This window comes from Aythya fuligula, chromosome 2, assembly GCF_009819795.1.
Source record: "Aythya fuligula isolate bAytFul2 chromosome 2, bAytFul2.pri, whole genome shotgun sequence".
Taxonomy (NCBI): Eukaryota; Metazoa; Chordata; class Aves; order Anseriformes; family Anatidae; genus Aythya; species Aythya fuligula.
The window spans coordinates 67,033,273-67,055,803 of record NC_045560.1 but is presented as its reverse complement, the minus strand read 5'-3'; the positions used below and the strand labels follow the sequence as shown (position 1 = coordinate 67,055,803).

At 40.3% G+C, this 22,531-nt stretch overlaps 1 protein-coding gene across 1 annotated transcript in view; it reads left to right on the top strand.

The window, feature by feature from the left end:
- The first annotated feature begins 14,731 nt into the window (after positions 1–14,731).
- The window catches only part of ARPP21 (cAMP regulated phosphoprotein 21), a 149,605-nt gene continuing 141,805 nt past the window's right edge, over positions 14,732–22,531 (top strand). Inside the window, 1 exon segment of the mRNA XM_032180750.1 lies at positions 14,732–15,038. The gene's annotated coding sequence lies outside the window, so the exon portion shown is untranslated.

The window sequence follows — 22,531 nt, the reverse complement described above, 5'->3', positions numbered from 1 at the left end:
TTGCATTTCCAAATCCAATGAATGAAAACTCATCTGGAGAAATACTAATTGGGTTTGACACCACAAACACAGCAGTAATGGAAGCAGATTTCTCAGCTGGGCAATCTGATGATTTAACAAGCTGTCTCAATAAGATTAGCAAGCTGAAGGTCTTGTGACATTATTCATTAGTTTTTTAACACACTAATCTTTACAGTACACTTCCCAATTTGATGTTATACCTCCTTCTATAGCTATATGCTCTGTTCTTTTATACACAAGATAACGCTGCTTGTTGATTCATTGATACTCAGCAGTAAAAAAACTGACACTCCCTAGCACTTCACCCCTCTCACAACAGCTCTGAGGATGTTTGTTTCACATTGATGTCATTTTGTCTTCAGTGGCAAGGGGATGAGTTGATCAAGAGGGCAAGTAGTTATAAATTGATACCTGGGAAATTTGTCAGTGCCAGAATTAGTTTTGTGCAAGAGAACTTGTAGAATTTTGTCTTCAGGAATGGTCAAAGTGCAGGAATGTAACAGTTGATTACCAGAGGAAGTATCAGCAGTCTCTGATTAGCAAGTTCTTTGTTCATGACAGTGCAGGAATTTGAAAAAGGCAAGAGTCAGAATGTCTGCAGTTCCATACAATATGAATGAGTATGTGTAGTAGGTTTATGTGGCAAAGTTTTGGTGGCAGAGGGCCATAGGGGTGGCTTCTCCAAGAAGAATCCTGAAGCTTCCCCATATTAGACAAGGGCCATGTTGCTGACCAGAGCCGAGCCAACAAGCGATGTTTGCACCTCTGTGAGAGCATATTTAAGAGAGGGGAAAAACAAAACAAAACAAACAAAAAAACACATACAAACAAACAAACACAGCAATGCTACCACACAACAACTGGGAGAGAGAGAGGAGTGAGAAACAGCTTTGTAGGCACTAAGGTCAATGATGAAGGAGGGGGAGAGGTGCTCCTGGCACTGGAGCAGAAGTCCCCTGTGGCCTGTGGTGAGGACCATGGTGAAGCAGACTGTCCCCCTGCAGCCCGTGGAGTACCATGGTAGAGCAGGGTTCCACGCTGCAGCCTGTGGAGGAGACCACAGTGGAGCAGGTGGACCTGCACTGAAGGAGGCTGTGGCCTGTGGAGGACCCCTGCTGGAGCAGATTCTGAGCCAGATCTGTAGCCTGTGGAGAGGAGATCACAAAGAAGCAGGTGACCTGGCAGGAGCTGCTGCCCATGGGGGACCCATGCTGGAGCAGTTTGCTCGTGAGGGATGGACCCCATGGTATGGACCCATATCTGGAGCAGTTCTTGAAGAGCTGCTGCCTATGGAAAGCCCACGCTGGATCAGTTTGGGAAGGACTGTGTCCTGTAGGAGGGACCCCACAGCACAGGGGAAAACAATGACCGAGAAGGAGCAGTGGAGATGAAGCACTATAGACTGACCACAACCTCCATTCCCCTGTTCCCCTGTGCCACTTGGGTGGAGGAGGTAGAAGAAGGCAGGATGGGGGGAAGGCATTTTTGGTTTCTTTCCTTTGTTCCTCACTTCTCTAGCTTGTTAGTAATGGGCAATAAATCGTACTGTCTCCCTACTCTGAGTCTGTTTTGCACATCATTATAATTGTTGAGCCATCTCCCTGTTCCTATCTCAGCCCTTGAGCCCTTTTCAAGGTATTTTCTCCCCCTTTCCCTTTGAGGAGGGGGAGTGAGAGAGTAGCCATGGTGGAACTCAGCTGTGCACCCAAATAAAACCACCACAGTGTGGCAAGAAAACAATAACAGTACTCATGTAGCTGTCTGTCAATAACGCTGGCCATATTTAGACATCATTAGGATTACAGCAAAGCATTGTCTGTACACTGTCAGATTTTAAAATCATCTACAGGTCTCTTTGCGATCACTGGTAGTGATTACTTTTTGTAATAATTCCTTATCATTGTCAAAACAAATGTTAGCATTCAAAATCTGTATGTCGTTTTCAGGTCAGCCTAAGAGAAAACTAGGTTGTTATCATAGAATAACTGCATGTAACCAAAAGGACAAATATTAGCTTCAGTTACAGGGACAGAGGATTTGCAGAGGAAATATGCTGTGTTACTCCTTTTGTCAACAAAAAATTGTAATGTGGAATCAAAAAATGTTTAGTATGCATAAACAAAAATCCACAAACAAAATATATCTAACAGTATTTGTTTGTCTTGGCAGTTTCACACATTTCTTTATAATGAATCATAGTATGAATGTAAATATCAATTGCCATCTCTCAAGAATTAGGAAGGTTCATCCACTTTTTTTTTGTTTATTTGTTATTCATTGTGCAGATGAACATTTTGAGTATTATAAGGAAAAGCTGCTCACAAATGGAGCATTTTTCAGTTCGGAAATATGATGGCCTATATCATTTTATTTAGCCTATACCTATAAACAGAAATCAGCTGCCTGAAATGAATTTACTATGATAAACTAAACTGTTTTATTTTGCTACCCTGCTAATCCTGGTAAGGCTAAAAAATAGTTAATAGGCAATCTGTAAGATCTGATAGGATGACATTTGGAAATCCTGCAGTCATATTAGTCATTAGCCATGGCAATATTCTACCATAAGGCAATGAGTCAGGCAATTGATGAGAGAACCTCATCATGATATATCCTCCGGCATGAATATGGAGAAAGGAAGGAAAAGGAATCACAGAATCACAGAATCGTCTAGGTTGGAAGAGACCTCCAAGATCACCTAGTCCAGCCTCTGACCTAACACTAACCAGTCCTCCACTAAACCATGAGAGAGAAAAGAGTGCATAAGGAGAAAGAGTGCATGGGACATAGGACAGGAACATGGAGGAACAGAAGGGTAAACATAATCTGAAAGACCTGCTTTTAAAAATTTCTTTCCTTCTTTTTTTTTTTTTTTTTTTTTTTGGTAAGATATAAAGTGTAATGGGAGTGATGATGGAGAAGAAACAGACAGTATAAAACATGAATCTTGAGGACCTACAATGTATGCTGCCCTCATCCATCATGAGTCAAGTCCAACATCACTAGAAAATCTAACTTTTCTTGCTTTTTAAGCAGGTCATCTTCTAGAGAAGTGTAATTGTGGCAGCTGTTGGCTGCCTTCCTTACAGGTGTTATATAAAAGTCACAGAGAAGACTTGAATTGAAACACTGTTTAATTCTGCTCATTTTCTCAAATGGCTATGTGGATATGTATGGTTTTAACAGCTATTGTCATGTTTGCAGAGGAGCATCACCAAAAGGACTGGGAGGGCACAGAAGGCCTACAGGGGACACTGGAGAAATGCTCATCTTTGAAAAATATTGCTGGGCACAGCAGTTAAAAGGAAAGAGCTCAGTTATTTAGGGGTTTGTGATGCTTTTACTGGTGGGCATGTTATGACTCCCCTGCTGATGTTTTGGAAATGAGCACACTGATTTTGGCTGTGATGCTCAGGTATGCAAAGCTGGGTTCCTGCCCCATCCCTGCAGTCGATCTTAAAAGCTGCCAGCTCCTGGTAGGAGAAAGGCAGGACATGGAAAATGTAAGTATTGTACTAGTAGTAAGAATGGTACACACAAGAAGAAATTACTTGTACAGCTAAGATTTTAGTGCAGCACCTTTGTTGTTTTTTTTTTTTGTTTGTTTTCAAAATTCATCTCTTTAATGCGCGCTTTTCTCTATAACAGGGTATAGTGACTTAAGCACCTTATTTGCAGTATTTCCAAGTGTCCCTGTCTATCTTGATTGGTCCTGAATCAAATTCAGCAAGGTCCTCAAGTGATGCACAGTTCTATCAAAAATTGGTGAGCTTTGTAATTTTACTCCTGCGGATTTAGTACCACTTGTCCAATTTACTTGTATTAGAAACAGTCAGGGGCACTACTGCCTTTATTGCAAGGAAGCTATTAGTAAGATGCTTTCCTTGAAGGTACTTTCTTTAATGGGATTCACTGGCTTTCTTAGTCTGCAAGGCTCATCTCTTTTCTTAGGCATTTCAGGAAAGAGATTCCCAGTTTGGTGTATGTGTGTAGGAAAGCGATTACAGTTATAATGCAGGGAAAATCTGTTCTGGTTTATTTTGGCTTATTTTCTGAAGTATTCTGATTTGTGTAGAAGTGCTCCGCCTGTGATAAACACTATAACTAGTTTATAAATCAAAATGAATAATTTATTGTTTGTGCTTTTAAAAACTGTGTTAATCAATACCAACATTTCAGAAGAATACATACAGATGATATTATTGGCAAACAAGATCTCTGCTGAGATCAATGTAAAAATCTCATCATCTTCAATGAGACTGTTTTCAGAGTAGGATGTAGGATGTCACATTTTTGCAGACTGCCATTATGTAAACTCACATTGATGGATAGTCCTTTACCTGGAATTACAATAGCCATAGGAAAGATCAGAAGAAACAGGTGTGAAAGATAAACAGTGGCAGATCAGAAGAAACAGGTGTGAAAGTTAAACAGTGGCATCAGGTGATGGACTGAATAGCTCAAAATCAGACATTAAATAAAAAGTAGAAACAGGACCAGAGCCTTGATGCTTGAAGTCAAGACCTGACTCCTGCTTAATGATATTGCTTCACATGCAGCTTTCTCAGGTGATGCATAGCTCATCTTTCTTGGGCTGTGGAGATCTCGTAGTGTGTAACACCAAAATCAATTGTAAGAACAAGCTTCAGCAGATTACTCCCCACCGCCACTAATTGCTTGCATAATGGTATCTCACCTTTCTCTCTGCCCTATCCTCATGGCCCTGTAATACAGTCACAGATACGAACCAAGGCTGGTGTTCACCATGCCTATCTTACTTTCAAATAGTTTAATATATTTCTTCTTCTTCACAAGGAATCTCAGAGGACTTGTGCTGAGTTTATTTTCAGGAGAATGTTGTGATATAAACACAATTATCTTAAACAACTAGAATTTTCAATCACAAATATTACAATAAACAAAATTATTATTGAAAGCGACATAGCATTAGGATAATGTCATGTAGGATTCTTTTTTCTTTCTTTTTTTTTTTTTTTTAAGTTGTCATTTTATATGGACATTTCACAAGGTTTCTCTGCATTAGGAATAAGCCATAGAATTATGAATTAGAATAACCTCAAACCCTTGTACCACTTGCTAATCTGTGACTAACTTTCCCTATTCTGACATTATTATCAGCCTTCTCTAGTCGTTTTGATATCTTTGTATAAAGATCAGCTCAACTGTTTTAGTACATTTGTATCTTGCTCTATGATGTCTCATTTCTTCTGTGTAAGTGCCGTTACTAATAGTCAAGTACATGAAGAAGTCCAAGGACTCTATAGTTTTCTTTAGACTACAGTTATTCCTAGATAATATCAGAAAATGCATGGGCTTTCCAGATTAATGTGTCTAAGCATAAAAATGATTTTACATGAAGACAATCAAGATTAACAGCAACTGATCTTCCTATTTCTAGGTATTTCCATGCATGGTTTCAGTGATATGCTGCTCATACCTGGCTAGACAGATTCAGCTGTGACAGTATGTGCTTCAGTCCCTTTTGGAACAATATCCCTATTTGGATTATGTGTATATTTGCATAGATATTGGCTTCCTGCTTTACTAACAGGGAGAGTCATAAAAGGCAACTCCCCCTGGGTTGACAAGAAATAACTTTTTTATGTGGTTCCCCATAATCTTAACATCAAAGTTACTAGCTAGCAAATGGAGTAAGAGAAGCCACACTTTACTTAACCCATTCTTTCCCCCATGGTTGTCAATAAATTTAAATTTGGCTGCAAGAATCCAATTGCTGTTGTCAGTGGAGGCGCTGAGACATGCAGATCTTCTGCAGCTTCTGGTACAAGCTTCAGTCTAAATACTGAGTTCTGAATTTCATTGCTAGCCTGCTCATTGCATTCACAGTGTCTTCTGTAGGCTCTGGCTTATTGTATTACTTTTGTCAGTCCAAAGTGCAGTAATTTATATTTGTCACAACTGCCCTTCATCTGGTGTGGAGCAACCTTCTTGTTTTTTGTTGTTGTTGTTGTTTGTTTGTTTGTCTTGTCTTTTTTATCAGTGAAGGAGTCCGGTATTTTAGTATTTTGAATAATTAAAAACACGTAAGTAGTTGATCTTGGTGACACAGCATATAACGCTGAGATGTCTTATATAAAAGCCATATGTTTTTACTTCTACCGTCTCATTTGCTTGAAGTAGATTAAAAAACTGTTTTCATGAAAAATTAAAGGTGATAATAATAGGTATTATTATCCTGTTTACTACACATTGTTAATATAGAGAGATTTAGATTTCTCCTGAGGAATGGTTTGATGTGTATTTGTTTTCAATTAAATTTGCATATGCTACTTTAAAGAGAAAGCAACTCTATTTATCTCTCTATTTTCTTTCACTGAGGAGAGAATAAAAGTTCCCTACTTCTCCCACTTTACTACATCGCTGCAGGAGAGGCCTGTATTGTACATCATAAAAAGATCGGGAAGCTGGGTAATTAATCATGAGCTTTTATGTAATAGAAAGTTTAAAATTCATTAGCTTTATATCAGGGTGAGTGTTATGAGGGAGAACATGTTGTGAATGAGAGGGAGAGCCTTATAATTAAGGAAGTGTGTAAATAATAATGAAAGTCATTAGTGCCATTCAGTTTGTAAGAATGTCATAATGTAATTGGAGCATTAAAGTGAAATTTGTGATGACAAACATTAGCGATACAAAAGAGAGAAAATGTGGTTATCTTTAGTTTGACAGATAATGTCAGCTTTCTTGCAAGGCCCAGATGGTACACAGGAAAATGTTATGAACGGCTTTATTTTAATATTTTTTTATGATGTGATATTTGAGAATACAATGTCACAAACACATGAGGAGGTTTGTATTTGTGAACCAGTAGTGCCTTGCAGAGTACAGAGCCCAACGCTGAGTGACTGAAGCAATAGACAGGGAGTTCTGTCATTGATGCAATATTGTTGTTGCAATAAATGTAAGGTGCGATGTAGTGTGGTATTATGACACTGTTAAGTTTTCTGTCCATCTCCCTCTCTCCCTCTGTATGTGCACTTTGAATCTTTCTTTCCTTTTGGTTAAGAAAAAAAAAAAAAAAAAAAAAAAAGAGGGGAGGGAGAAAAGAAATAAAATGATTTAACATTACAGGGGAAATTATATGATGCTAAAATTTTACCATGTTCTGCTCTTTCAATGAAGGGACTTTATACAGTATTGCACATTGCAAAAGCTATAATTACAGGGTATAAAAAAATGTAGATTCCAAACAATGGAAAATTTAAATATGTCTAGTGGATAAGGCAAGGCGAAACAAAGAGAAGGCAGCTGGAGAAAATCTGGGGGAACTGTATTAATTTAAGGGCAATGACTGAGAAATAACTATACCTAAGACTCCAGTCCAAGACCTCAAAGTAGTGGAAACTTAAGTGTCTGTCTTAGCATTCAGTCTGTGACCTGCATCATGATGGGATTTCATAATGCCCCTGCTCACTTTGTACTGAATGAACCTAATTTTTGTATCAGCAGCCATCCATTCCTTACTGTCTCTTTTCTGCAGCAGACTTTCTGATGTAAAAGTTGATTCCAAAGTGTTCAAGAGAAACACTGCAAATTGCTAAATTGTTGATAATCAAACTCATTCTATAAGATTCTTTGGAAATGAGCAGTGGTCCCGGATGAGCAAAGCTGGAGAGGTGAGGGTGTGCTGGAAAGCAATATACTCTGCTCCCAGGGACAGGACTCATGCTAAGGCTGCAATGGCAGTCAGATAGAGGAATAAAGAGCCCACTGGGGAATGTAGCAATTCCCAAACCTTATCAAACGGATTCAAAAAATCCTCAGTACAGTTTTAACACAAAGCTCCTTGAAAAGCCTCTGAGAGTCCCCAGTTGTGTGACAAAGGCGCCATTTTTGCTGGTTTTATCACCACTGACAGAACTCGAGAGGGTGTTAAAATGACACAGAGCAGGAATTCTTCTGTTTACTGTAGGGCTGCTGCTTCTGTTGGAGATTGTAGATATGACAATCCAAAGTAGAGTCATGCCGACTATGAACATTATAGTTTCATCTGAGCCTTTCTTGGTAATTTTTATCAAGCATAAACAAAACTAATATGGCGGTATACATGAGGTATTAAAAAAAAAAAAAAAAAAAGAAAAAGAAAAGAAACTGTCTTACATTGTTTCCAATACTTTGTGAAGTGCTAATTTTGGAATGAATGATTTAGAACAGAGTGGGCTTTTTACTTGTTTGCTTGTTGTTTTCTAAATGTCAGGTCGTTTCTGTTCTTTGGCACATACTCTTAACTTCCTCTGTTGTGGAGAGTCTCTTCGTCTCCTCTTGTGCAGAGTTCATGACCAAAATTTGAACTCCCCTGCCTGTTGTTTGCTGCTCCTCTAACAGAACAGGTTAATAAAGCTGTGATAGGGAGGGGTAAGTGTAGACAGTCATAATTTTGCAGAACTAGCCCTTTTCCCCCTTATGCTATGTGCAATTCCAACCTTTATATTAATTTGTGTACAGATTCTGAGATATAGTTTGTGATCTAGCAGGTTCATCCCTGTTTATGTAAGATGTATTACTAGGAGACTTCTCTTTTAATTATTACTGGTACAATAATGTTTAAGATGTGACTACCCACAATACCAGTGGCTGTGATGGGAGAAGTTAAACATTATTCTTAGAACAAAACATTGTAAAGGAAATCCCCCAAATGGTATTTAGTTGCAGAATATCAACGTGCCAGTTTGGTACTAAGTCATGTGTGAAAATCTCTGCAAGATAGGCCTGGGCCTAGTGTCAGTGGGAGCCTTTTCTTAAGTTGTTGCATTTCAGAGAAGCCTAGATGTTTCTAGAAGCAGAAGTTAAGAGGACAACATGTTCAGGGGGATTTCAAATGGAGAAATTGGTAGTTATTAAGTACTCTGGGATCCAGGGGCCAATCAGCACAGCAATTCATCTTTTCTTCACCTCCAGATAATTTGCTAGCTTTAGTCTCCAAGTTTTCCCGTTGTATCTGATCTACGCTATCTACTACTGCTTATATAACAGACAGTACATTGGGTTGCATTTGTGTGCCCTGACCAAAACACAGAACAGAGAACTGGTAAATGTTACCAAAACCCACACTCCTCACAGCATGAAATAAATAGCTGAAAAGAAATACCTCACAGTCTGTATGATTGTTCTTTGTCTACTTAGGGCTGTTAAGTTTATCTCTAAAACATACTGATGTTGCTTTTGAGTGTTAAACCAGACCTACAATCCCATAACCATGGTTTACTGCTATACTTAATATTGCTGTGGCAGGATTTCTAGAGGGTAAATGGGTATTCTTTTCGAAATTGCTTTTTTCCTCCTCTTTATTGTTTCTGTATCCACTTTCTCACCCAGGAAGCCCCCTAGTCCCTCAGCTTCTGCCAGGATAGTTTAAGGACAGATGATGTAGGTTTAATGATGATTCAGCAGAGAGAGAGATAGACCATGTAGATAGACCATGTAGTTTTGAATGTTTGTATTGTCCATGTGTTATTATAGTAGCTGAAAATTGTTCAGGGGAAAAATAAATAAATAAATAAAAGTGTCTGCTTTCTAGGTGTGCTGGAAGGAAAGCTTTCCTTTTACACTTAGCTTTAGACAAAGGGCTGCAATAACAACTTTTCTTAGTGAAATCTTGAAGGGAAACTGCTTTGTGCTAGAGAAGTTGCAATACTTATGGCTCTTATGCTGAGGACTGTAAGTACTCCCCTGGAGATGCTGTATTTGTCGTGTCTCCTTTGATCCACTCATATTTGTGATCCAAACTATCCCTGGGCTCTTAGGTGACCCTGAGCCATTATTAAAGCTCATAAATTGTGTCAAAAGACTTAGGAATTTCCTCAGCTTGATTTCTCCCCTACAATACTCTAATGTACGTGGGTAGTGTGCATTCCCTGCAGTGAGTCACAGATCTCAAGATAACCAGCTCACTGCATTCCCTGCCTGGGTCTCTCCTCCTCCACTTCTTTTTCTCACCATTATCTCTCTGGCCCATCCTAACACCAAAGCATTCATTGGCTGACTCTCTCCTCTTACTTCTTTTGCTCACTCACCACTGCACATCTCATCTCTTTGCTCTAACATCCATGTTGCATGTACATATAATAAAACAAACCCCCAAAAATACTGTGATGCTAAGTTATCAGAGACGGGCTTCTGCTCAGAGCAACTGAGAACTACCCACCGCCTGAATTGTTTAACCTGCCAAAGATCTTTGAATGTATGGAGGATACCAGGCTGAGCCCTTTCACTTAAAGTGTGGCCTTTGACTTACTGTTGAATATCCTTTGTAAGATGCCAGCCCCCCTTTAATCCATAAAATCCATTTAATCCACTGTCCCTCCAACACTGTGACTTGAAAGTCCTCAGTCCTTCTGCCTATAAGCATAAATTAAGCAAGAAGCTTATACAGGAGAGACCATTTGCACGAATGCTAGCTCTCAAGACTAGAGTTCAAATTCCTGCTCATTTTCTTTTGCGAGTCACAGCTGAACAGGGACTGCAGTTTCTGGTCTTAGAAGGGATCAGAAGACCAGAGTTTGTTTGTTTATTTATTTATTTATTTTGGTGGGATGAGGAACTCCACATTGGAATATCATTTTCAAGATACATAGATACGGTACATCAAACACTTTGCAATTTCTAAAAGAAACTAAGAGAGGATTTGAAATGTCAAACACAAAGAAATGGTGTGTTCCTTTTAGTGGGAGAAAAAATATCTTCCTCAGCCCCTGTAGCAACAGATTATATTTTTAAAGGGTTGTTCATTGATCTTCCTCCAAAGAGAGTCTTAGATTTAGGTACCTGTTCTTAATCCTAATGAAGTCCATTGCAAAATTCTCAGTGACTTCAGTGAGCATAATGCTTCCTTCTTCTTCCTTCTTCTTCCTTCTTCTTCAATCTGGACTGTTATACAAGCTGTACACAAATCACTTGGTTAATTTTCCTTTACTTGTGATGTTGTAGCTGAAATAAATATTTCAGCTCTTCCTGAAAAGTGTCTGAGACTAGAGCAGTTTAGCTATATTTACATAGTGTAAAGAGCCATTTTAAATATAAGTGCAGTATTTTTAAGTCCATCTGCAAATTATGCGTGATTAATTTTTTTGTAACACGTAGTACAAAAATGGGAAAAAAATACACTTTAAAATAAACTACTAACACTGATCTCTTTTGCAGAGGATAATGATAAAATACATCAACAGGTTATTATACTGCAATGCCTTAATCTGAATCATTCCGTAACTCCAAAACAGACTGTATACTAGCTTTGTTTCACTGAAAAATAACTAGAGGCAGAAGAAATGTGCAACCAGTCATGCAAGCTTTTATTAAGAAACACTGCATGCCTTCTATTACAGGAATCTCCTGTGGTTGTAGAACTGCACGAATCTCTGTATGTTTGTCCAACATCATATCCTTCCAATCTGATTCTGTTTCCATAAGCCTACTAATGTTTTCTTGATTTCTTAGTGAAATTGAGTGAGCATAGTTGCAAAGCATGCCCACAGTGAAAAAGTAATACAATCTGACGTCATGCTTCAAAAACACCTCAAGTTGATGCTGCCTGTTGGAATTTTGTGCATGTATGGTGCATGTATGCCTCACTGTCATATGGGGGTCCTGTTGCACAAAGGCACTTGACAAGACCAGAGTTTTTGAAAGCATGTGCTGCAAGTTAACTGGCTGCTTTATTCCAAAAAGTACTTGGAGAACCAAGTCTCATGTCTCTCTCTCTTTTTTTTTTTTTTTTTTTTTTTTTTTTTTCCCAAGTCTGGCTACACAACAGACAGGAGAAGTTATCAGGGACCTTAGGAGTTTATCACATTCTGCCCTGCTTAAACACACAGCTCCTGCTGACTTCCATGAAGCTTAAATGAACAATTATCCCTGTGCATGCCTACAGATCAGTACAGACAACAGCAAACCATTGCCATGGTTTCCCACCTCTCAGATGCTGTGATTGTGACTGTGCAGTGATTGTGATTTTATGTGTTTTATTTTTTTCTGCAAAGAAAAGTCCAGAAAAAGCAAGGTGCATACTCCATTAGATTCATATCTAACTCTTGGATGATCTGACATGATTTCTCCACAAAAGGAGAAATTTCTCCACCTCCTTGCCCATGCTGTTTTTGATGCTGTTCACCATTCTGAGCTGAGACAGTAGCTAGGATGATGATTTTTATTTATTTTGCGTATTTTCTTTGTTGTTACTGTAGCTGGCAACTTTTAGCATTTGGTAACTTGCCCCAAACACATTCTGCCACACAGGAGAGTGGACTGAACTGTGAGGACTACAGCTTGGATGAATTTTTATCTACTTCCAGATCTGATGTACAGCTTCAGCGCTTCCCATTCTGAGGACAACCCAGTATCCAAACTGTGAGAAAGAAGCTGTTGACACGTGGCTGTTTTACACGTTCATTGTATCTAGTGACTGGGGCAAGGTTTTGAAGGAGCCCCCTCACACCTACTCACCTACTTTACAAGCAGGTGAGTTATGAGCAATCTAGTGAAGTCACTGAGTGAGTACCCCTTTCACGTCTTGATGCAGCCTGAGGTCCCTCCCTCCCCTTAGCTGGGTAGCCTGCTTAGGAGGTAAGGGATGATGCGCAGAAGCCAGGCAAAGTCTTCTGCATTTCAATGCATGCTCAAAGCATATTTTTTTGCATATATTTGCTCAAGGCATATATTTTGATATCCATAAACCTTGGTCTGCAATGGAGATGGCTGGAAAACAAAACAAAACAAAAAAAAAAAAAAGAAAAAGAAAAAACAACAACAACAACAAACAAACAAACAAACAAAAAACAACCTACTTCAAAAGCAAAGAATGGACTTTACCCCAGTCACCAGCTCTTGCACACTTCAGTGTAGTGCCATATATAGCCTTTCTGCCACTCTTCTTACTTTCAGGAGCAACTTGTAGTGGATACCGTGGGGATATGTTAAATAACAAAATCAAAAGTAGATGGAGCCACACTCAACTATCATAGGAGGAAGCCACACCAGGAGGTGCATTAGCAGCACAGGTTTTGGTGTGCATGGCTGAATGCGTCTGATCACTTGAGGCATGCACCAGGACTCTGCTAATGCTCACCCTGGTGTGGTTCATTGCTTGCTGTATTCTTCAAGTCTGACTCCATTCAGCGGTCCCCAGTAAAAGCAGGTGTTCACTGCTACGGGGAGAAGAGGGATTCCAGGGGTGCCAGGATAATGCCTAATAAAGCAATCATTTTCCTCCCTCCATCGTCTGTATATTTGTCTGCATTCAACTGGTACATGAGTTCTTCTACAGTCACTAATTGCGGAAAACTTTATTTTGAAACAAGGACTTTTTGAAAGTACATAATGAAAAGAGTGCATTTTTCACTGTATATTTTAAATAAGAATTGCCTGTCTGTGGGAGTTGGGCTCTTTGTATCACTGTAGACAGAAACAATCACTATGTTTCGTAGTATCTTGCTACTTTATATTTATTGACTGTTTATTTTTCATCTATAGGATTACTAATTGCAGCTAGTACCAGATGCTTCTGTCTCCTTTCAGGTTATTGTAGTAGAGGGCTTTGTACCAGATGCATGACTATTCACAGAGCATGTGTTTCCAGCAGCTGAATTGCTGGATCTGCTCTAAATGAACTATGGCAATTACATTTGGCGTTGTACAGCTATAATTTTACTGCATATTAATAGCCACCTAGCAAAAAGGTAAATGCCCTTTTCTCTGCTGGAAGTAGGATGAATGCCTGGATGTATTCAATTGGGTAAAACGAGGCTTCCCCCCCCCCCCCCCAACGGATAGCAGAGGTTTTATGTGTTGGAAATGTATGTGCTGGTGAAATGTCTGTTTCCCTCTGCCTCGATGGTGTGCAGCGAGGCTCTTGGAGAAATATCAAATAAGGTCCTAGATGGAAACAACGCTGGGAAGGGAGGAAGAGGGGGATCATGTGCCCCATTTTAAGTGGCTTATCTGCTCCCACCCAAAATCTGCTGCAGTCTTCACCCCCTCCCCTCCCTCTCCCTCCCGCCGCCCCCTTTCAGCAGCTTGGCTCAGCAGTGCGGACGCTGTCAGCTTTCACCAGCAAAAATAATAATTAAAACCACCCTCCCCACACCTTCACCAAAGCTGTTCTCAGGGGGTCGGAGATCGCTTTTTTCCCCCGTGATTTTGGGTCGGGGGGAGATGGGGAGCGCGTAACGAGGAGTCGGAGGGTTATGAACGAGCCTCCTCCTCATTAGTGCCGGCCGGCTGCTTTGTCTCTCTGCTCCTGGTTGGGGACGGGGGGTGGGTAGAGGCGGTGGTGCGATGGAGGAACATGATGCCGCACAGCCCGACAGGCAGGGACAAACAGACAGCCGCGGTACCTCTGAGGAGAGGGACGGGCAGGGAGGAGAGGGGACGAGGCAGGGCGAGTGGGCGCAATGGCGGTGGGGTGCGGGGCCGCTCCGAGGTGGCCGCTTGCGCGGCCGAGGCAGGGCGAGCCGGAGCGGCGGTGGTGGCGCTGAGAGGAGCCGGCGAGAAGCGACACGAGAGGCGCCGCCGTCTGCGGGCCGGGGCGCACCACACTGCGTGGGCGGGGAGAGAGAGAAAGAGAGAGAGAGAAAGGGAGAGGGAGAGACTCGCAGGCAGGCAGTACGGCGGGGCAGCGCGGCGCATAAAGGACGGGGGACAGGCAGAGCAGCGGGCGACCGGTAGGGACTCCAGTCAGGCACGAAGGGACCGGGACAGGGATAGGCAGGGCGAGGCAAGCCGGCCCGGCCCGGCTCCGGTCGGACAGCAGCAGCAGCAGCAGCAGCAGCAGTAGTACCAGCGGGAGCATCGCGGCGGATCTCCTCCCGCGGCGGAGGCGGAGGCAGAGACCATGTCTTGCAGGAAGACAGGCGCTGCGCTGTAGCAGCAGCGTGCCCTCCGCCACATAAACAAACCGGCCAGCAGCCGCCCCATATAAAAAACAAACAAACAAATAACCCGACCCGCCAAGACGCTGGGGGCACAGCCCGTTTTCAGGCAAGGTAACAAAAGGAAAAAAAAAAAAAAAAAAGGAGAAAAAAAGCGCAAAGCAATCTGTAGACATTTGTGTGGCGTGCTGTTCTTTGTTGTTGCGATTTTATATTATATTTTTATTATTATTTTTCCTTGTAGCATGTGTTTCGTGTCATTTCGTCGTCCGTTCTCTTCCTCCCCTCCCCCCCCGTGCTCTGTTTTAATTGTGGAGGTCAGGGAAGTTGGGGGGGAGGGCTGTGCATGGGGGGCAGCATCCCAGCTCCGAGCTGTGGCGTCTGGAGGAGGAGGAGGAGGAGGGAGGGGAAAAACCCCGCTAATTAAAAAAATAAACCCTGCATCTCAGTGATACAGCGGGGGAAGATGAGCTCGGGGCTGAAGCTATAGCCAGATTTCTCAGCGGCGGGGTAGGTGGTGCGGGTGCTCGGGGAGCTGAGGGGGGTCAAGGGGAGCCAGGGGGACCCCTGTTGCCCCCAGGTTTTGGGCACCCAGGGCTCGGCCGGTGCCATCGCCCCCCGGCTGGAGACGGGTGCTGGTGAAAGGGGGGGGACACGGCCGCAGGAGGGGGATCGCTGCCTTCCAGAGGGGTATTTTGGTCGAAACGATTCCAAGTGTCAAAGGGAACGTAACAAAAGGCAAACTTTTCCTCGCCGGTTTGTGAACGACGTCGAGGAATCGGCTCCGAGACCTTTGCGAGAGAGGCAGAGGGAGACTGGCATGTTCTGCTTGCATTGTTCTTGTGGGTGGTGATTTGAGGGTAAAGGGTTTACTTGGTGCTTCGGTGGCATCTATCTTCTTGTTCTCGCATGCAGTGAAGGAGAACATACAGTCGCGTTGTTAGACAGCCTAGTAGTCTGTATTAATTAAATATAACGCTACTCTGTCTAGTGTGATTTTACGTCCTTGTATGTGCATTTCAGCCGTATCGCTTGTGGAGCTAATGACATGTTCATCCAGCACAGCCATTGTGCAGTCCAGTTTAATTATTGTTATTTTCCTGCATTCATTTACCACCTCAGCCAGCGGGGGGAACATACTCACATTCAGGGATCGTTTTTGTGTGCTAGGTGTGTCTTAGCACCACTGCTCATCCTCCCATCTTTGCGCTTCCAGGTGTGTGCGGTTCTGTTTCAGTTCATTCCACTATTGTTGTTTCATATTCAGGTAAATGTGCTGAGAAATGAAACAAAGGAATTAGCGAGCAGCACAGGTGTTCATGGCTCACCTGTTTGAATTCTCCACCACAGCAATTAGCTAGATATGTGTATGTCTGGTGTGTTTTCTTCTTAACCTTCCCCAAAATGGCATATCTAAGTTTTAGGCAAGTACAGAGCATTGAAACTGAAAGTTACAGGGAGGGGAAAATTCCTGTAAAGTGACCTGTAACTTTTCAGTCACATAATCTTAACTGCACGCTGGCTTCTTGCTTTAGCAGTCTTCATCATGAATTGAGGCAAGTCTGTGTGCACAATTAGGCTTGTAAATTGCTAATCTCGCACGGGCTTTGCCTCTCAGTTCCCAGCTGGGCATGGTTACCTTGAGATTTGAGGTATCAGCACTGTTGGAGCATGCTCTGGCAGGGAGATTGTGTGTGTTCTATTTTTAATACTATTTAATGAAGGTGCTTCTCACTGCAATATACCAAGCATAATGGAATGGCAGAGCGATGATTGGTTATGAATACTGGAAAGGGAAAAATGCAAAGGTAAAAATGGAAATTTAATGGAAGAAAATGTTGTGTGGAAAGCTAAGTGGTTAGCTCTTTTTAAGTCAAACTGTTTTGGGGTGTCTGAAATTATCTTAATTTCTCTAAGAAGCTGTATGGAACAAACTGTAGGTAGAAAATGACTGCTGTTTTTTGTTGTTGATGAATCTGATTGTATTAGGATAAATGTAAGTTGAATTCTGTTTTACTTCCATTTTGATGTTGAAATGTCTTACAATAGAGTAGCATTAAGGAACATTTTCAAAAAAAATTTTTTCCTTTTCTTATGATGATAGTGCTAACCCATTTTAATGTTTACTATGTATATTCTTATTGGTAACTTTCTGAAGCAGGTGTTCAGAGTTTTCATTCTTGTATGTAATACTCACAGAATGCAAGCAGCTGTAAACCACTTGTGATAGATGTGTAAGAGCAAATACCTCTAGATAACTACAGTGTATACCATTACACAAGATGTGTGTAGACAGCTCTCAAAAACTGCCTTGTTTAGTTTCACAAATCTGTAGTCAGAAATATGTTTACCAGCCGTTAGCAATAATCCTTGCATGCAGAATCATATACCGAAACTTGCCATGATTAAAGATACTGTCTACGAAAGAACGGTATTTTCTCTCTACTGCCTATATTTTTGCAGGATGGTGGTCTAAGAAATGTTTCAGTACCCCTCCTGCAAAATCCTTCTTTGGGCAATTGTTTCTTCTTACTGTTTGTTAGCCCTTCTGACTGTCTTTGGGACTAAGTGTGCAAGTGAAGGTTGCTCAATTGAGTGCTTACTACACCATATTTTTGGAGGAAAAATTGCATGAGAGGGATACAAGAAACAGTTAGAATTTTAATGTGGGTGTAATGATAGCTCATGGAGAGATGTAAGGACAGCCACTTTGAAACTTTATCTAGCTGGGGTAACACTGTGGGCCAAATAATGTTTTCTTGATGGTGCCGCTTTTCCTGTGTGCTTTATTGGAGTTTTTTCAATTATTACAGCAAACTGGGCTTGGCGTAATAAATCACTGTTACCAAGTAGAATTTCTGGGAGTAGGTAAAAGAAATCAAAGAAATTTCAAAATCGATTGTGCCCTTGATTTCCTCACAGGTTATGATTTTAAAAACTAACTTAAAACTTAGAATAAACATAGGGTGGGAAGTATGCTATTTCTAGGACTTGTTTACAGTCTTTCCTTCCTCCTTTAGGCATCACTCTTGCTATAGTTGGTGGGAGCTTTAAATTTGGAAGTGTGTCCAGAGTTTGGTTCAATGGTTTTTATCAGTGCTAAAGAAAGACCTAGGAATAAATCTTCAGCAGCTGTAAATTGATGTAGTTCCATTGGATTTAAGAACAGTATAGATTTACACCAGCTGATGATATGTCTCTCTACTTATAACATACAGGATCCATAACGGGCATTGAGTAGTATCATCAATTTTGATGGCATTAATTTCAGAGTAGGAAAATGATTTTGACAGACTGGTGAAACCCTGTTTACAGGGACTACTCAGAAATGAATGTCTTGATCCATTGAGTGCTTCCAGCTCAATTTATTTGCTCAGTTGTAAAGAGAAATGGTAACCTACACAATTATTTAAAGGGAATGCTATTTTTGTTAAGTAATCTCTTTTTCAAAAACATCATTAAGGATTGGTCAGTTGAGAAGTAATGTAACTACAGCACAATAAACTTGCAAAACCCGTTTGTCCCCTGCTCGTTCATTTATAAGATTTGAAGGTCTATTAATGTTCTCAGCAGGTAGTAAGTCACGCAAATTGACACTTTTTCTTCTAGAAGACTGAAACCTTCATTAAATGAGTAGTTAAGGAATACGTGGCAAAAACTGTGTACATTTCAGTGGAAAAGATTTGCTTCTGAAGACTTAAAAGTGCTGTGTATGAACGTCTTTGTATCTATATGGAAACATGCGTTTTTAGGGCACGTGCTGTTTTGATGACAAACTGCAATCCAGGTAAGTAGAATTTTCCCCATTTTAAGGCTGGGTAAATGGAATTGCAGAGAGATTATGCAGACCATGTGAGGTCACTCATCTAGCTTTTTACAGTGCATGTAAATGAGACCCTTTCCAGTCCCTAGTCTTATGCCAGTCTTATCTCTGGAGAATAAGACTTCTGTTTAGTTGTTGGGTTTACTTGGGAATTTTTGGGTCTTATACATGAAATGTTGACTTTCAGGAAACATTAAGCATTTAAATTTATTTATATCTAATGTTTAATACAAATACTACACTTTAACATAATTCAGTGATAAGCCCTTTTAGCAAGGAAATACCTTTAGGACAAGTGAAAGGCCTGTCTCATGCTTTGTCATGATTTCTTTTTGAATTACTGAGCATGCCTATAAACTCAGGTGGACATACTGCTTACTGTTAATGGACCAGATATGTTTTCTGGGGGATACTTATTTAAGGGGACTTAGAATCCACCGTAATAATAGCCACTGTAGCTTGTGTGAGTATGCCAGTGTGTATACACACAATTCATTAGAGAAAAAAAAAAAGAGTATTATCAAATTACAAAACTTGTTATTCATCAAGAAACAAATAATAAAATCTGTGATGGGTTCATGCCAAGTAAGTTCTTGTTCGTCAATGAAGTCCCAAACCACATGGTTACAGGACTTCAGAGCTAAACTGCTCGTCATTTTCTTGCATTTCTGAAGTAACTTCAGTTTAAGACTCTGTTACCACATATGGTGGTTATACAATAGGTAAACTAGGTTTCAGGTAATTCATTATTTTATTTTTAAGTTTCCTTGGGTAAAGGACTTGCTGAATAAGTGTCCTTGCATTAAAATGCATAAGTTCTTCAGTTGTGGTAAAACTTTTAAACCACCATGGTTTAAAATGTTTTTTTTTTTTTTTTTAACCATTCTGGATAACTAAGTAAAAAGCATATACTTATGCAAACATTGCATGATATTTCCACCCCTCCCCCCCTACTCCTAAATTCCATTTTACCGAGGGGAGAAACATACTAAATATGGAGAGAAACATAGGGAAACCAGGAGTAGACAAAATAATCTATTTTACAGGAGTGAGTTCATAAGGGTTATTTAGATTTAATTGCAGTTGTGGTAAATGTGAAAAATTCTAGACAATCCAGTAGCTGTGGGTTTTTCCGTTAGTGCTGAAGAAGCTACAAAGTGTGAGAGAGTGATAATGTCATACAGTATGACATAACTATGCCTTCTGGATTTCAGCTAGGCAGTGACAGCTGGGAATTCGAAATTTATGATTTGGATATCCAATGACTTTCTGAAGCAAGGGGTGTAGAGTATTTTGTGGTCACTGGTATTATGTGGAGGCAGCCAGCTTGTTCACATAGCATATGCTGAAGTATGTAAGGTAAGAAGTGCATTTCTATAACTGAAAGAATATGTTATCCACAGAGAAACTAGGATACTTTTCTGCTATTTTTCTCCAAATCTGATGTCTGCTTTTGGTATTTTCAGGCCAGGAGCCTTAGTTAACAAGAAGGGTACCATACAAAAAGTCATATGAAAAGTATTCATGTATTTTAATGCTTTCTAGTGTATTTCCCACTTACTCTTAGGCAATAGTATGATTTATTTATGAGCTGTTTACACAGCACCTGTGTTAAAATTATAGAAGCTTAGGAACATCTTCCAGTTGAGCAAGCTGTCTGTTCCTAAATAGATATCTTAAAGCTTTTGAGTCAAAAGTTGGCGTAAATGGTCATCAGAAGAAAGTTCAAGGATGATTGGCAATAAAAAAACAAAACCTATTCCCCCACTGCTAAATACAGGTTTTATTTTTCAGTCTGTCTTCTGTTTGCAGTCTATAGTAAAACATGAATATATACTGATCAGATGCTTTCAGGCTTCTGTTTCATCCCAATTTTTATGGCTGCACAGCAGTGATTTTTAGAGTTCATAAAATCATCTGAGCCAGTTCTATATTCTAGGGATTGAATTTAGTTATTAGCTGTTCAGGAATGCTTTTGATAATTTTGTCATTAATTAATCCTGTTGCAGTATTTTTATTGCCTTGTGACTGGAAGTCTCCCTGTGCCTCCAGTCCAGAAAGCATTTTGTAAATTTTCTTTATGCTCTTGAATGAGAGAATCAGTTTGTGGTGCTTTTCTTTGCAGGAAGTACAAGCGTCTCAGTTTTGGTGACTTGCAGTGCCTGCAGCGCCTCTTTGGATATAGCACTTTATTGACTCCGAAGAAAGTTATCACAGTCTTCCCAAGCAAAGAGGGATGGGATGGCAAGGCTTTGCAGTTTATCTACATTAGCTTAATTCAACTGAACTGATTAGAAGCATATTATAAATACAATTTAATTGTTGTATAGTTTCATGTTCCATGCTAATTAAGATTGAATTCAGCAGGAAGTTTTACTGGGGAGCAGCCTTCAGTGTTGATGCTGTGATGTGGGAGGTACAGCACGATGAACTTCTGGAGAATATGCCTGCTTTGTGCTTTTTGGGCTTTTATGCCATTGAACGTGATCTGAATGCCTTCAGTTTCATGAACATAAATTGTGGTGGTCAAAGCTAAACTTTAAGGTTTCTCTGTGTGCAAGCAAGTGTTCCATTTCTGAGTACATTGCCATAGGCATAACATTTAGAATCATTTGAACGAGCTTGTTTAATGTATTATAAAGTATTTGTCATGGAGTCAGAAATGTTTATGATGTCATAAAATCTTTAGGAGAAAGGCATCAAATATATTGGTCTGCTCTAGAGGCTTACTGCAGATTTTAACGTAAGCCAAGGAAATGTCTGATAGCTCTATAATTTGTGTGCTTTATAAGCCATGGAATCGGAATTGAGGAGGTCTGACTTCTGTGATTTTGGGTTTTGTTCTGTTAAGGAAAATTCAGAACTTTCCCCTACTAATGAAAAAGTAAATTGTGAGCACAGATCTGAAAGAAAAGCATAACAAGTGACTTAGGGGGTCTTTAAGTACCTTATTTCATAACACACTAACGCAAGGAAAGTGATAACCATTTCTGATTTGGGTATGATTATAGGGAAGCTTTAATTCATGTAAGACGAGTTTAACTAAATTGGAAAGTGCTCTTTATCTACCAGCTTTATGTATCTGAATATGCTTTTCTACTACTATACAGCAATTGCTTCTGCATGTAAGCAGCAAAATGGAGCAGTCTCTAGTGACAAGAACTGTAGCAAGCAGCACAAGAATCCTGTTAGATACTGAAAAGACAATGAATTATTGCTGACGGATAATGTAGTTTTTATTTAACCTGTGCACTGATGAAAATGACAGCACTGGAAAGAAGTCCTTGAATGACCTGCTTCTTGAAGTAACCACCTCAGAACTGAAGGCTGAGATAGGGGTGTAATGGGGTAAGAGACCTAACAGAGGATTAGCAGCAGCAGTATTGTTTGAAATGTGAAAGTGGGTAATGGGACGTTAGAAATAGAAGAACAGCAAAGGACAGGAGAATTTTCAGGAGATATTCCCTGAAGATTAAGTGCCTGAAAATTTGGAGAGGAAAAATACATACAGCTGTAGCCTGTTTTCAGTATGACTTTCTTCTTGATTTTGTGCGTGTATATACATAAAAGATAAATCTCTCTCCTTATGCATGTGATGTGCGCGCCCTGTCTTTGCGTGGGGTGTCAGGACACAGTGGGTACTCCACTGCAATCCCATTTGATCTCTTCAAATCTGAGATTGCAGAACTGTAAATTCTATGATTCTGTGTGTAGTTTGCTGCTGCTGAATTGCTCCTCTCTGCCACCTGGCAGAAGAGAAAGGAAGATCTCTAAATTGTTACCA